At 38.6% G+C, this 17,379-nt stretch overlaps 1 protein-coding gene across 2 annotated transcripts in view; it reads left to right on the forward strand.

The window, feature by feature from the left end:
• The window catches only part of PLCL1 (phospholipase C like 1 (inactive)), a 359,533-nt gene that overhangs the window by 40,619 nt on the left and 301,535 nt on the right, over positions 1-17,379 (forward strand). The gene's annotated exons all lie outside the window — the stretch shown is intronic.

The following is a 17,379-nucleotide window of genomic DNA, read 5'->3' on the forward strand; positions in this document are numbered from 1 at the left end:
TAAATATTTTACACACACAAGCTAAGTGTGTGTAATTGAAGAGAGGTAAGGAGGGAAGAATATAGAGTATTTCTCTTATGTAGACTAGGAAGAAAGGATATTTGGGTTAGATTTTGAAAGTAGGAGAAATGAGGTAATTGGCAATGTTGTTGGCCATGAAGTGGTGAAAGCTATCACCATGGAAAAAGAAGGCATAAAGGAGCCTACCAAGAAAAGACAAGGTTCACTGGTGTGGAGGGAGAGGGAATGAGAACATGGTCAGCCTTTTCCTGGGAATTTGAATTATCATTCCAGGGAAAAGAATGCCAACGCAGTGCTTCTCAGTAGTTTTTTTTTTTTTTAATTGTACTTTAGGTTCTGGTGTACATGTGCAGATCATGCAGGACTGTTGCATAGGTACATATGTGGCAAGGTGGTTTGCTGCCTCCATCCCCCATCACCTATATCTGGCATTTCTCCCCATGTTATCCCTCCCCACCTTCCCCTTTCCCCGCTGTCCCTCCCCTAGCCTCCTGCCAACAGACCCCAGTGTGTGATGCTCCCCTCCCTGTGTTCATGTGTTCTCATTGTTCAACACCCGCCTATGATGGAGAACATGTGGTATTTGATTTTCTATTCTTGTGTCAGTTTTTTGAGAATGATGGTTTCCAGATTCATCCATATCCCTACAAAGGACACAAACTCATTGTTTTTTATGGCTTCGTAGTATTCCATGGTGTATATGTGCCACATTTTCTTTGTCCAGTCTATCATTGATGGGCATTTGGGTTGGTTTTAGGTCTTTGCTATTGTAAACAGTACTGCAATGAACATACACGTGCATGTGTCTTTATAATAGAATGATTTATAATCCTTTGGATATATACCCAGTAATGGGATTGCTGGGTCAAATGGAATTTCTATTTTTAGATCCTTGAGGAATTGCCATACTGTCTTCTACAATGGTTGAACTAATTTACACTCCCATCAATAGTGTAAAAGTGTTCCTATTTCTCCACATCCTCTCCAGCATCTGTTGTCTCCAGATTTTTTAATGATTGCCATCCTAACTGGCATGAGATGGCATCTCATGTGGTTTTGATTTGCATTTCTCTAATGACCATTGATGATAAGCATTTTTTCATGTGCTTGTAGGCCTCATATAGGTCTTCTTTTGAACAGTGTCTGTTCATATCCTTTGCCTACTTTTTGATGGGTTTGCTTTTTTTTTTCTTGTAAATCTGTTTTAGTTCTTTGTAGATTCTGGATATCAGTCCTTTGTCAGATGGGTAGATTGCAAAAGTTTTTTCCCTTTCTGTTGGCTGCTGGTTTGCCCTAATGATTGTTTCTTTTGCTGTAGAGTAGCTCTGAAGTTTAATTTTATCCCATTTGTCTATTTTGGCTTTTGTTGCCATTGCTTTTGGTGTTTTAGTCATGAAGTCCTTGCCTATGCCTATGCTTCTCAGTAGTTTTTAAGCTCATGCCTCCTTTACATAAACATATATCTTTACCACTCCATCCTAAAACTCTGAATACCTTTCCTCCCTATAATATATGGATGATTGTCTTTTCTATGTATCTTCAGCCAAGATAATTTTGTTGAGCTTCACTTTCTTTAGTATATATTGTGAAAAAGGATTACCCCCAAATGTAAATTAGATTAGAATATTGAGTTAAGTTAATAACTACATACATCCTGGGGACATTCTAACATGCTCTGTGTGTATGTACTTCTTCATTTCTCCTCCATTCTTTGAAAATCACCAAGGCTAAGTGGCATAGCCAAAAGAATAAATGAGAAAGGTGAGGTATCCTTCCCAGTTCATTTGATACTAATTGAAATTAGGGTCCACAGACTGGAAATTTAGTGAAATGGGTGTACTAAAAGAATTAAGGTCTGACCGAACAGTCTTCTCTGAGAGGAAGATGGGGATAAAATTGAATATGAAGAAAAAAATCTTAAAGTACTGTTGTGAACTCATTTTAAGGTTCTGAACTAAGCTACTAAAATAAGCTATATATATGCTTTTTCTAGTTTTTTTTTGTTTTGACTTTGGATAGAAAATGAAGTGTTTTGTTTTAGTCATTTGAAGGATTATGTGTCTGCATGGCATTTGGTAGAGGTATTTGTTAAGTACAGGAAATAAAAGATTAGTTAATAAGAGAAAACAATCAGGACTGAAAGATTATATTTGGAAATGATTCCAAGATTATTAATAATAATATAGAGATCATTATAATCACAAAGACAAATTATGTTTAAGAGGCTCTGTATAGAGTAGAGAACAGCTAACCAAACCCTGGGGGAATATTAATGGTAGTGGGAGAGAAGCAAATATTGGGTTTCTGAGTATTAGATGACCAGAATGCAAATAACCAGGAAAATATATCTTGAAAGTTAAAATTAGGAATGATTTTGGGGAGGAATTCATTTAGATTTCAAAACACATTTATTGAGGACATACTATGGTAAGTTCTGGGGTTGTGAGTATAAATATGATAGAGTCCCCTAAACCTCAAGAAGCTAAAAACTATGGCAAGAAATAAAGAACTTAAGACTATTGGGATGAAAAGTGATGGATGAGTGCCCAGTAATTTACAAAATAATTATTTTCTAACTTAATTTGGCCCAGGCAAGAAAAAGTAGTGCAAATATTTAGGGTAGGAGGGTGAGAAAGCAAAGAAGTTGCACAAATATTGTGGTTTTATGGTTAATGTTGGCAAAGTGGAGACTTACATGGATGATAGATCCTTGAGAATGTTTTATGGGTTTAATATACACAATGAAAATTCTTTAAAAAAGTATTTGAGGAATTGTGCAGCTGTATTGGTGATATTAGACTTACGGTTTCTTTTCTACATTTTATAACTATGAGGTAGTAGGCTGGGTCCTTGAATAAGTGTGTGTTCTTTGGTTTGCATGAATGGTATGTACTTGGAATTCTCAAAATAGAACTCCAGTTTATTTTCTCAGTAGTCCCAGTGAGAAAAGATATATTTCTTAAATATGGTCAGAAAGCACTTGGCAGAGGAGTGTTTGCTATCGAAACCTGTGAGTGTCTGCAGGTACCAGCATAAATATGTTCCCATTCCTCAACCCAGGGGGATAATCTCATTATTAAACCTGTACAGGCTTCAAATAAGCTTATTTTTAATGTTTGTTTCAGTATTGTAAATACAACAAGTGAAACATGGGAAAAACTTTAACAGTATAAAAGAACATACAATAAATGGTAAACCCCAGATCTTCAGTGCCTCCGATCATCAGAGTACTTAATCCTGCTTCTCAAAACTCATGTTTCAGAGTCTCTTTGGAAAAAGAAGGTAAAAATCATTTGCTAACTGCATTGCAAGGAAACTACAGTTACCTTTATGCCTTCCAGAGGTCAAATAAAAGCCATTCTCTCTCTGAAAAGAAAAACATCTATTGTGTGAAAGACGCACTAGAAACTGTTAACAGTATTTGCCTCAGGATTAAGTACCCTGACCTAAGAGACACAGATATTTGGATTTTTTTTTTTTTTTTTTTTTTTTGAGACGGAATTTTGCTCTTGTTACCCAGGCGGGAGTGCAATGGTGCAATCTCGGCTCACCGCTACCTCCGCCTCCTGGGTTCAGGCAATTCTCCTACCTCAGCCTCCCAAGTAGCTGGAATTACAGGCGCGCGCCACAACGCCCAGCTAATTTTCTGTATTTTTAGTAGAGACGGGGTTTCACCATGTTGACCAGGATGGTCTTGATCTCTTGACCTTGTGATCTACCCGCCTTGGCCTCCCAAAGATATTTGGATTTTTATATAGACATGTACTCACTGAAACTGAAATTTGGAGGAACTGGAATTTGTGTGTGTGTGTGTGTGTGTGTGTGTGTGTTTATAGAAAGTGATTTATTTAGAGAGAGAAAAAGGAGAAGGAGAGAGAAAGAAACAGCTAATTCTCACACAGAATGAGAGAATCCAGAAAGATGGAATCCAGGAGAGGAAAGCAGCTTCCATTCTGAGTGGAAGGGAATAGAGAGAGATGGAGTTTAGGAGGGGAAGACAGGCTTCCACGAGAGAGTGTGGAAGGGGACTTCAGAGGGGAAATTCAGGAGAGAGAAAGATGGCTTCCACGAAGGGAGTGTTCATGGAAGGGGATCCAAACATGAAGTTCCTGGAGGAACTGGAATTAATAACATTTTCCCTCATGCAATTCATGGAATGTATTGCTTTGATTCTAATTATGCATTTATGTTATATTCTGAATAATGCAAGGGAGAGTATTCAAACATTTTAGGCCATCAAAACACTTTTCCCACTCTCAAGCTGTCTCCCTATTGTATTTGTACTGAAATGCCAAGCTGCGTGTGACAGGAGAAGAGTTGGCAGTATCTCTCTTAGAATAAGCTTTCACATGCAGCTTCAAACACCTTTGTGGTTTGGGTTGTATTTTGACAGTTGCTAGGTAGCTTGAGTCAGAGAGCGCAGCTGTGCAATTTAAGATGCTTTTTCCTATTCTATCCTTTAAAGAGAGTTAAATAAAATTAAACTATAATCAGACTTCTAAAGTGTCAAAGGGGATCAAACTATTTAGAACCCATACAATAGAATGAAGTCGATGAATTTTGATAAAGCACATATATATTAAAGTATACCAGTGAATTTATTTCAGGTGAAACTAGGTAGGCTCATTGTAAACAGCTGAGCTTTTAAAATTTCAGACTGTTTCATTGAAAGGTAAAACACTGGGTTTGGGAGCACCCAGACTTCTTGGCACAAGTGAGTGGTTGGCACTATTAACCACTGAATTCTTTTTTCTTTTTTTTTATTATTAATTTGTGAGTCTTTTTTTTTGTTCCTAGCTTACTCATTAGACTATTCAAAATTTTATAAATATTGGTTGCTGGTCCCCAGAAAAATCAAAAATTTCTAAATGTAGAGGAGTTAGTGCTGACTGTCCATAAGAAAATAATATTTTGTTTTATTTTTCTGAGACAGGGTCTTACTCTGTCACCCAGGCTGGAGTGCAGTGGTACAATCTCAGCTCACTGCAGCCTCCACCTCCCATATTCAAGCAATTCTGCTACTCAGCCTCCCAAGTAGCTGAGACTACAGGAGCCCACCATAAGTCTGGCTACTCTTTGTATTTTTTGTAGAGGCAGGATTTCACCATGTTAGCCAGGCTGGTCTTGATCTCCTGACCTCAAGTGGTCCACCCACCACCTCAAGCGGTCCACCTCCCAAAGTGCCGGGATTATAGGCATGAGCCACCCCGCTAGGCAAGAAAAGACTTATAAATTTATTTTTTTGCATTTTATCTGCAAAAAATGGCTTAAGTTGAAGAACAAATGTCTTCGTTTGGAATTTCATGTGTCAGTGGAAAATACAGGTGATACTCTTTTAGGCAAAGGAGATAACCTTGGGTTTCTAAAAGTGTCACCTCTTTAAGTTTTTTTTTTTTTATGGATTGGAGGTTTCAGTGGGACGGGAGAATCACAAGGAATCAGGTATTCAGAGGAATGTATTGAGTAGAGGTGAGGAACTAGGATGTTGAAAAGTAAAAAAAGGAGAGAAGGAGAGGAAGAAAGAGGAAGAAAAAGAGGGAGAGAGAACAGGAATATTGCTTCATTCTAAAAATGGGTATTAATAATGGCTGATCAATATTTTGTGTATTTAAAATGGAGAACTCTATAAATATTTATTGAGTTTACTTGTTCTGGATCTGAGTTGAAGTCCTGGATATCCTTATTAATTTTCTATCTCGTTGAGTCTAAATCTCGTTATGGATCTTATGTATCTGGGTATTAAGATCTCTTATTGTTGCATTGATCCTTTTACCACTGTATCTTTGTTGCTTTGAAATCTATTTTATCAAATGTGTTATTTATTTTTGCTCTCCATTTGTCTGGTAAATTTTTCTCCAATCCTTTGTTTTGAGTCTTTGTGTATCTTTGGATATACCGTTAGGTTTTGGCTGTATCTTTTGATTGGGGGGTTTAGTAGATTTAAATTTAGGGTTACTGCCATTTGATGTTAACTGGCTATTTTATCCATTTGTCGATGTAAATTCTTCTTTATGTTGATGCTCTTTACTTTTTGGTATATTTTTAGAAAGGCTCATAGTGGTTGTTCCTTTCTACGTATAATGCTTCTTTCAGAAGTTCTTGTAAAGCAGGCCTGGTGGTAATAAAATCTCTGAGTACTTGCTTGTTCATAAAAGATTTTATTTTTCCTTCAATTGTGAAGCTTAGTTTGGCAGGATATGAGATTCTAGGCTGAAAGTTTTGTTCTTTAAGTATGTTGAATATTGGCCCCCACTTTCTTCTGGCTTGTAGGGTTTCCGCTGAGAGATCTGCTGTAAGTCTAATAAGCTTCCCTTTATGAGTAACCTGGCCTTTCTCTCTGGCTGCCCTTAGTATTTTCTCCTTCGTTTCAATCCTGGTGAATCTAACGATTATGTGCCTTGGGGTTGCTCTTCTTGAGGAATATCTTTGTGGTGTTCTCTGTATTACCTGGGGTTGAATAGTGTCCTGCTTTGCTAGATTGGGAAAATTTTCCTGGATAATATCCTGAAAAGTATTTTCCAGCTTGGATTCATTCTCTCCATCACATTCAGGTACACCAATCAAATGTAGCTTGGGTCTTTTCACATAGTCCCATATTTCTTGGAGACTTTGCTCATTCCTTTTCATCCTTTTTTTCTCTATTCTTGTCTTGTCATTTTATTTCATTAAGTTGGTCTTCAACCTCTGATATCCTTTCTTCTGCTTGATCCATTCTGCTATTGAAACTTGTGCATATTTCACTAAGTTCTCGTGTTGTATTTTTCAACTCCGTGAGTTCATTTATATTCCTCTCTATATTGTCTATTTTTTTCAGCATTTTGTCAAACCTTTTTTCAAAGTTCTTAGTTTCTTTACATTGGGTTAGAACAAGTCTTTTAATTCCCAGAAGTTTCTTATGATCAACCTTCTGAAGCCTACTTCAGATAATGGAACACAGTCCTTTTCCATCAGGGCTTGTTCTGTTGCTGATGAGGAACTGCAATGAGAAGCACCATCAGTCTTATCGCTGCTATTTTGGCCGGCGCAGTGGGTTGCTTGAATCCCAGCACTGGGAATCAATAAATTGGACGTTGACTCAGAAACCTAATTAGAAAGGCGGTAATTGTAAAGACGACAGATGGATAAATTTATAATAAAGGGAAAAAACCAGCCTAAGAAGGCCGAGCATACCCAAAATCAGAACCCCTCTCCCTCTACAGCGGATTGCAGTTCCTCATCACTAACCACTGAATTCTGACATGAACATGCTGTTTATGAAGAAAAGTCAAGGAAGGAGACTAGGACTTCTGAAAAGAAAGAGTGGAAGAAAATTTAGAAATTCAGCTTACTTGGTAAAATGGGAGTACCTCAGGATTAGAAATGGGCTCTTACAAAAGGAGAGATAAAGACAGCTTATTCCTAGGCTTCCTGTTCTGAGAGTTTTCTTGTTGATTTATAGAGTGTAAATGGAGACAAGGACTAGGCCAAGGTATCTTTGAGGTAAATGTGGACACTCATTTGTTATGAACCCATAATAGACTGCTGTAGGAGAACATTGTGAACAAAGGAAACAGAGTCAAAACATAAACAAAAAATTTTGTGGCAAGTTATCTAAGGCAGATCCTGGAGAAGGGCTGATTGAGAAGGTAAATTAGGACAAATGGCTTTGGAAATAATAGACAAGGTCAAAATATTTCTGGGCAAGAAGAACAATCAAACCACTTAGAGGTGTTATGTTGTTGCCTGGAGACCTGTTTGGCTTAACGCAAGTGATGGTGTCTGGAGCCAGACCTTTATCAGGAGAAATACAAGACCACAGAGATGAGACAAGTGCTACCAGCCCTGGGGAAGTAAAGAGAAGGAAAATTTCTTTCTTTAACTAGAGGGGATGGATCCTGCAGTCAACCTGTGTACTTGCAGAGCTATACTCTGATACAAAGTATATTTTATACCCTTGGTGCTAAGTGAATTGACACTGAAGACTTGGTATTGAGGGAATTAAAGGGCAGGTGGGGTTCTCTTCCCAAGGCTGCAGTCCATAGAGTATAACTTTCTTCCCTGCTCCCTGGGTGATGGTAGCAGGCACGAGAGTAACAAATGCAAGGAACAGTAGGTTTGCGGTACCCTTGGTATTCTGTCATATGTATAATTGAAAGCCACAACAAAATAACAACAAAAAAGAAAGTACAAGTTAGGTGACTCCTTCCTGTAATCTCAGCACTTTGAGAGGCTGAGGTGGGAGGACTGCTTGAGGCCAGGAGTTTGAGATCAGTCTGGGCCACATAGAGAGACCCCATCCCTACAAAATGAAAAAGAAATTAGCAAAAGAAAAAAGGCTTTTTTTGTGTGTGTGTGTGTGGGGGAGGGGGGACACCTTAATTTTTGCCTTGAATTTTAAAGGAACATTTATATGGTTAAAATAATGATTAAAGTAATTAGGAGATGTGCAGATGACATGGAATAATGGAAATTAAAAAATAATCTTTATTGCCTTTTCTCCTCTGCTTACAAAAGCAATACAGCTCAAAGCAAGAAATTTGGAGAAACATAAAAGGAGAATGACATTTAAAAATAACTTTAAAATGTTTTTATTTTTTCTTGAAATATTCATTGGTGGTGGAGGGTAGAGAGTGAGAGGAAGAAACTCCTCATGGACTTGGAGGAAATCAAGAGGGAAATCAAGAGGGCTTAAAGATCAATGAAAGCAACTGAACACATATCCTTTAGGATCTTTAGAACTGGACTTAAATCAATATAGAAATGTATCCCAAGAGGCAGTCTCTCTGGGGAGATTATTAAAATGAGTGTAGATTATCATTTGAGTGACTGGTTCAGGTTCTCTAAGGTGCTCCTGAAGTACCATGGCCTGTTAAAGCATGTATCTGAAATTGCCTTTTAACAAATTTTCAGTGCTTCTATTAGAGGACAGACACACACACACATACACACACACACACACACACATACACACAGAGAGAGAGAGAGAGAGAGAGAGAGAGAGAGACACGACTGCAGCCAAGAAGCCTGGCTCAGTCACCACGTAATGGTATGTCCTTGGGCAGGTGATTTAACCTTTCTAAGGTTTAGCAATTTCTTCATTAATAGCGCAACAGGATTGAATCAGATTTTCTCCAAGGTTTCTACCTTCTCTAACCCTTTTGTTTTGAGGCACTGATCTCATTTTCTCTTCCTGTCTGTCTCACCCCACTGTTTCCCCTTGCCCCAGGGTAATTAAGCCATTTCCAGTTCAGACAGTGAGCTAAGTGCTTTTTGGAACATACGAATTCAAGAAATGCACATTTTTGTCAATGATTTGAGGAAGTGTGAATCCTGCGTGGAGTTCAGAGTATGTGATTGCCAGAATTATCTTGATAAATATGGTGTGTGTGTTTGTGTGAAACAGAGAACACAGGTAGGAATAAATGAGTAAGCTTATACTTCTTAGTGATATTTGGAATGAGAAAAGTTAGGAGTGTTCAGTACTTGATGAAAAGGTGGGTTTCATAAAAAGAATAAACCTGAAGGCCATCTATCTACACATCAGGAGAGTTACTTTATTACTTACATGTTTTTTCCCTTCCAATATTATAGAGGACAGATTATATTGTCTATACAACACTCACACCTACCTACTCCAGGTCTTCATCTTTGGAGTGGTGACCTACAGAGAATCCCTGAGTTGGTATTAAGTTTATTTTAAGCTGAAGACATTTGAGATTCAAGAACACATGTTGGAACTTCCCTTATCTGACTAAAAGCAGCAACTTGTGGGAAATGAGGCTGCCATAAATCTTCTCTCCAAAAAAAAAAAAAAAAATCTTCTCTCCAGGAGAGTTTCAAGGCCATGAAGACAGAAAGACTGCTTTCACCTGCATAAACAAACATTGTCACAATCTTTCTTATTTACCATTTGCTCTCCTAAAAATTGATTTGCCTTTTCTAAAGAAGCCTACCTGTTTTTCCCACAGGAGCTTTCCTCCCCTTTCCCCACAAAGTTAAGTATGTAAGTCCCATATTCTAACCACCTTTGAGTTAGTCATCTTTGGGCACTCCCGCATGTATGTGCATTGCATATGTAAATAAACTCCTTTCTCTTGCTGTTTTATTTTCTGTCAGTTGAATTCACATACCTCCAGGAAATAAACCTAAGAGAGCAGTGGAAAAATTATTTCCTCCCTTACATCTGTTTTATGTGAATGCAGTTTTTGTAAACACAAAGATAGGACTTCTGGAAACTTCAGACTTTGGGAGCAGTTCTACATACATAGAAAAAATACAACAAAAAAGTCAGTACAGATGCTTTTTAGTAATGAAGTAGATTATTAAGCAATAATCAATCTAGAATCTGAAGAATTCTTCTATTGCACAGTGATGGGAGTATTGATTAGCTATCTGCTTGGAATAAAAGCAGTACTCTGATTGGCTACAGTGGTCTGTATTTGAAGAAGGATATGAAGCGATTGGTGTTTATGGGAAGGCATGCTGCCTGAGCAACTATATTTAATACTACTGCTCTGGGAAATGTGTGCTGTGATCCAGGTTATAAGAAGAAAGACTTCTCCAATGACACCTAAAATCTGGGTACAAGTGATAGGAAAGAGAAGAAACAAGAATTGGGGAAAGTAGTGAAAAGCTTCAGAGACAGTGGGGGAGAAAAGACATTGGCTCCAGGGGGAGCAGTTTCGCACTCTTACCCCTCACCTGCAGGTCCTGGTATGGAAATAGGCATATTAGAGGAGACCAGGAGGACAAGAAGGTATAGCCTTGGACAAAGTACAAGGAGACTTTAAACCCCAACAAGATGAAACAGAAGAGTACTGGCATCTGGCCACATTCACCTGACTCCACCTCACCAAAATCCTGATTATTATATATGAAGAATGTGGTGTCTCTGTACCAGTGTGAGGCCACATGATAGACTGCCACATGATAGCCGGCCAGGCTTTTAGATTTGCTGTTAGTAGTAAAAGGTGAATGTGGAGCAATTTCCGAATAATTCTCCTCTCATATATGAATAAGGATGGTTGGCATTTGATTTTGCTGTGTGTTTGAAAGCTGCAGCAAATGCAGTGAATGAATTCAGCAACAGGCTTTGGGCATGTTTTTGATGTACCAGGTGGTGATAGTTGGAGGTAGGAGGGACTTAACAGCATGGGAATGAGAGCAAAAATATCATTCAAGGCAATGTGCCTTTCAATTCCTGGTACCCCCTGCTGCACAGCTGCAATGTGGCAGGGTGGGGGAGGGAGCAGGGAGGATGGTGGGGAGATGGCACCGCTGTGTGCTGCAGCCTGCCCTGGTCAGCCAAACTCTGACACAGCAGCTGGAGAGTACTGATCCCATCTCTAGATTGTCATCTGATTACATATTGTTTTACTACCTTGATAACTGTTATCTCTTTGCTACACCTTGTAAAAAATATCTCTATGCCTGGAATGGCATGGTAGTGATTAAAAAGAGATAGGAAACACTTAATATGCTAATTCATTTGCATTTATTATAAAGAAGGAGATGAAAGTGTGTAACTATCTTTTACTATTGCTCTCAGGATTAATATATCATATTGCTTCTTTCATTTAACATTTTTACACGGATGGATTTTTCTTCAAAGTTCAAATATGTATAGAAATGTTGATAGATGCCAGTCACTGCTAATTGATGTTATGATTCTAAGATGCTGGCAGGTTGTTGGTAGCTTTGGCCAAGGCCCTTTCCTTTAACCTTTCCTATTTTGGACCTTAGGGTGAAAATATTAACTCCCTTTAGAAAACAGAGCTAGGTGGCCAGGTGCGGTGGCTCAAGCCTGTAATCCCAGCACTTTGGGAGGCCGAGGAGGGTGGATCACGAGGTCATGAGATCGAGACCATCCTGGTCAAAATGGTGAAACCCCATCTCTACTAAAGATACAAAAAAAAAAAAAATTAGCTGGGCATGGTGGCACATGCCTGTAATCCCAGCTACTTGGGAGGCTGAGGCGGGAGAATTGCCTGAACCCAGGAGGCGGAGGTTGCGGTGAGCCGAAATCGCGCCATTGCACTCCAGCCTGGGTAACAAGAGTGAAACTCCGTCTCAAAAAAAAAAGAAAACAGAGCTAGGCTTGAATCCCAGAGCAGCCACTAGAATATCTATATATCTACAAAGTATTTCAATGTCTATGTACATTTTGTTTTATTATGGTAAACTATACTTAACATAAAATTAACTATTTTAGCCATTTTTAAGCATTAAGTACATTCACACTGTGGCATTAAGTATTAAGTACATTCACATTGTTCTGCAACCATTACCATCAATCTCCAGAACTTTTTAATCTTCCCCAATTGAAACTCTATAGCCATGAAACATAAACTCCCCATTTTCTCCTTTCTCCACTCCCTGGTGGCCACTATTCTACTTTCTGTCTTTTATGAATTTGACTCTTTTATGTACTGCATATAAATGGTATCATACAATATTTGTCCTTTTATGACTGGCTTATTTCACTTAGCATAATGTCTTCAAGGCTTACTTGTGTTGTAGCAGGTATCAGAATTTCCTTCCTTTTAAATTCTGAATAATATTTGATTGTATGTATGTACCACATTTTGTTTATCCATTCATCTCATTATGGACACTTGTGTTGCTTTCACCTTTTGGCTATTGAAAATAATGCTGATATGAACACAGGTGTGCAAATATCTGTTTGAGTTCCTGCTTTCAGTTCTTTTGGGTATATTCCCCGGAAGTGAGATTGCTGGATCGATCATATGGTAATTCTAGCTTTAATATTTTGAGGAACTGTGATATCATTTCCTAGGACAAATTTTAATCTCTCTGTGCCTTGCCTTCCTTATTTGTGAAACAGGAACATCCTTAACTGGAAGAGGGCTATCAGGGTTAGAGACAATGTAAAGTTCCAGCATTTCTTGCTTCTAGAGCCAGCAGCAATGAATAGTGTAGTTTCTGCCTAAATCTTGCTATTTCTCACTTTGCCTCTGCTCTTGCTGTCTCTGTTTGTAATGCCCCTTCTTGCCTGGCTCCCTCCTATGCATCCTGTAAGACTTGTTCAGGGGCTGCCTTCTCTAGAAAGTTGTCCCTGTTTCTATCCAAGTTATATTGCCCCTTTTTATGCTTTTATGGCACCTCTATCATTGTACTTACCACACTGAATAGGGATTATCTCTTCATTCTTCCATCTCCTGTTTGTAGACTAATTTAATACATACTGAAATATCTAACATGTGGTCAGTGCTGGAGATTCAGTGGTGACAGACACCTACAAGATCTATCTGCAAGGGGCTCCATCTGGACCAGTTTCTGAGGGTGTGTTCCTAAAGACCATCTCTGTCAGAATCCTTGGAAGTTCTGGGGACCCACGCTGGATCTGAGAATCTGAATTTTAACATTCCCCTTGGTGATTCTTATGCATACTATTAGCCTGTGAATTCAGAGGTTCCTTGAGGGCAGGCCCTGTGTTACTTCAACACTGCATCCTTGGCCCTGAGTGCAATGCCTGGCACAAAAATATTTGTTGAAGAAGGAGGGTACTCTGAATTGAAATGGGGCTGGAATCACTCTGCCTTTTCCCAACAAGTGGTGTTGTTGATTCCTGTGTTAGATGAGGCCCTCTTTTAGCTAATATTCTGGGAGCAAGTAATTTGATAAAGTTCATAAATATTCAGGTCAGTGAACTGACTTCTTCATTTAGTTTAAGGCAATTAGGGAAAGAATTTGGTTAAACTGAGAGATGGGCTAAAGGAATAGACTGTTTCTTGCATCCATGTTTGTGACTGGGACCTGACATTAGTTTCCTTTCAGCTGACATGCTTGCCCATTCTACTCTAAGTAAATCCCATTTTTCATTTTAGCTTTGCCCTTTTTTCTGATACACTGCTATTTTTTTCAGAGCTGAAGCTACTTAATCCCCACATATGGGTTCTGCCCTGCTTTAGATTTTTCTTACAGTCCTGTTCTTAGTGACTTAGTCTGGTCATTCACAACAAATCAATCTTTGGTTAGTTTTGCTATATCTTTGTCTGATTCTATTAATAGTCCTTTTTCTTGTTCCTTGTGACCAAAATTCTGTGCTATCACTTTCTTTTTATCTTTTAAGATAGCCCAGTTAGTCTGGCGCTGGGCTCCTGGATTCTATAGGCTTCTCCAGAATAATCTAGTTGGCTGGGTTTTAATTTATCTGCTGTCACGTCTTTCTATAATGCCAATAGTGTAGTTACTTAGACCTCTAGCTAACCCTACTCCTTGCCTAATGTAGGCTGGCCCACTTGATGTCCTTCACTTGTCCCAAGTCACCTCTGCACTTGGGTTAGTCTTCATGTCCTAGGCTTCTTTAACGGGACACGTCCTGCTTCAGCTGAATGCTGATTCAGACAACCAAAGACCAGACAGTGGCTAAATTATTAACATCTGTGCTTTTAATCCACTATAGGAGAAACATCCTGGTTAACCTCTGCTTCTCAGCTAGTTGTTCAAATGTGCCATTTGAGCAGCATAAAATATGTCACTTCAGAATGTTACACAGTAAGGGCATCTGTTTTAGCTTGGTCACCTCTTTTGGACCTAAAACAGAATCCAACAATATGTACAGCAAGTGTCCCCACCAAATTTTCTGTCATTGCATAAACTTTGCTTTTTTTTTTTTGAGACGGAGTTTCGCTGTTGTTACCCAGACTGGAGTCCAATGGCATGATCTTGGCTCACCGCAACCTCCACCTCCTGGATTCAAGCAATTCTCCTGCCTCAGCCTCCCGAGTAGCTGGGACTACAGGTGCGCACCACCATGCCCAGCTAATTTTTGTATTTTTAGTAGAGACAGGGTTTCACATTGTTGACCAGGATGGTCTCGATCTCTTGACCTCATGATCCACCCGCCTCAGCCTCCCAAAGTGCTGGGATTATAGGCGTGAGCCACTGCGCCCGGCCTAAACTTTGCTTTCTAAGGTGATTTTAAATGGAACTTTAAGAACATATCAGGCAATTTTGATTTACTTGTCTAGCTGTGCTTTTTATTTTATTGGTCCTAGAGGAAACACACATAGGCATAACATTTTGTTTCCCAGTTTAGGGAGTTCACGGACTTCTTAGAGGTCCACAGGCCCAGCCCCATAGGTCATAGTGACACTGTGACCGAACATTCCCTTCCTCTTTATAGTTGTCATATCCATCCATGCTTATCATGAAGACAATTGATAAATGAGATAGACGTTGAAATAAATTAGAGGAGAATGATGTTAAAATTTCTTAGATTTATGCTGCTTGGCTTAGGGTTACTACAATGATAGTTTCTAAATGTTATATCTTTTAAAAAAATTTACCAAAAGGTACATATGCAGGAAATGAACTGGAAAAAAATCAGAAAAGCATTTATTTTTAACAGAATGTTATTGTCAGCATTTTAAAATTTATTCAATATATGCAGTTACAAATTACATAAAAATGAGTTTTGGCTACCAACCAAACATCATATTTTACTATGGTAGGGAATAATCAGTTGGAATTTTACTAAAATTCAACCTGAACTATTTTACTTGGAAGTTGAAGAATTACAGCTAGCCTAGTGGTTTATCCAATGTATAAGTTATGAAAAACCCTTTACAGAACATTTCATTGATTTGTTGCCAATTTAGTTCAGACAACCAAAGCCCAATGTATAAAGATAAAATGAACTATTATTTTGCAATATTTGTGACTTAACATTTATTACCTACATTATTCTTCATTAACTTTATTCTCTTGTGTAAAACTACTTTTTAAAATACATTATGATGACGCTTTTGAAGTTTTTCAAAGTGGTCTAACTTTAAGAAGATTGTCTATTTAGAATTCCCATACTTTAAAAATATTTATTGAGAATGAGGGGTGGGAAGAAGGAGAGGATCAGGAAGAGTAGCTAGTGGATGCTGGGCTTGATACCTGGGTGATGGGATGATCTATGCAGCAAACCACCATGGCACATGTTTACCTATGTAACAAACCTGCATGTCCTGCACATGTATCACTGAACTTAAGATAAAATTTGGAAATTAAAAAAAAGAGATTGAACTTTTTTTAAAGAAAAGATCACTTTGATAAGGAGAAAGTCAATAGATTGACAGAACTTTACAGGTGAAGCTACCAGAACCATCACTCAGGCAAACTATCTTAGATTGAGATCCAGAGATGGCCTGTGGCCATCTCTGAACCCTTCCTGCATTCTTTTCTCTATACCAGGGTGCGTGGCATGCTTTTAAGTCACCACCAGTACAACCTCTGTGGAGAGCTTCAGCTATATTCTCCAGCAGCTTAATTTTTCTCCCAAGGTTAAACCATACACAGAAAGTTTGTTCTCCGATAGGAATAGGTACACTGAATAAACTACTTCAGTATTGCTGATCAGGGCTTCTGACCTTGAAACTGAGCTGCAAAACAAATGATCAGCTGATTGGATAATTAGTGAGGTGTAAAGCTAGGAATTCCTTGCAAACACACAGTCTATGTAAGTGTTAAAAAAGAAGAAATTTAGTTTCCGTGTTGTAATGACTCACTAGTTTTCTAGTGAAGGTCATTTGAAAGGAGGGTGAGTGGTGAAAACTTTAGCTGAACACAGAATAATTAATTAGAAGTTATTAAAACCTGGCTTCACTTTGGGCTTATTGTGCATAAGCAAGTTTATATATGCACTTGAAGAAACTTGATACAAAAAGAGTGAATGAAAAAATGCAAAGACAAGGACATAAAATAGGTAGGAGAGCAAGATAGCTGCACTTAATGTTCTTGGCATTATATAACCTTGCCCATGAGGAAGTTGGCATGTGGTGAAAGGGATCTGGAAAAAAAGGAAGCCAAAAGGGTCCTTGACTGAGGGCATTTGGCCTGCAGTTTATTCATTTAATCAGAGAAATGGACAGAAAACCAGGCCCTCTTACTCGTACATCATGGGGCTGTTGAAGATACCTCATGAGAGAGAAGTACTTAGAGGGGCTCTGCAGTGGGCTATGTTTTGGGATACTGAAGTAGAGGTGTTTTCAATTGTTATAAAACTTGGTGTGTAGATTACAAGGTCAAAATGAATATGTGATCTATTGGCATGGAGGTAGCCTGAGTATTGCAAAGAGCACATATTTTGGAAACAAAGGGACCTGAGCTCAAATCTTGACTCTTCAGCTTGCCATCCATGTGATCCCAAGGCAAGTGATAGCCACTGAATTGTAACTCCTCTTATAAAATAAAGTAATGCTAACTGTTGAAGTGTGTTTCCTGTGAAGTTAAGGAGGCTTAGTGAATGCAGCCCTCGAAGGGCCTGAGCCATGTATTCACACGGCTATCTGTTTTTATTAAGCCTGTGGTCTCCATTCTGATTTCTCCTCTATCCCTTTTCCCTTATGTGGGGTGGAACTGAAGTGG

This window comes from Callithrix jacchus, chromosome 6 (genome assembly GCF_049354715.1).
Source record: "Callithrix jacchus isolate 240 chromosome 6, calJac240_pri, whole genome shotgun sequence".
NCBI lineage: Eukaryota > Metazoa > Chordata > Mammalia > Primates > Cebidae > Callithrix > Callithrix jacchus.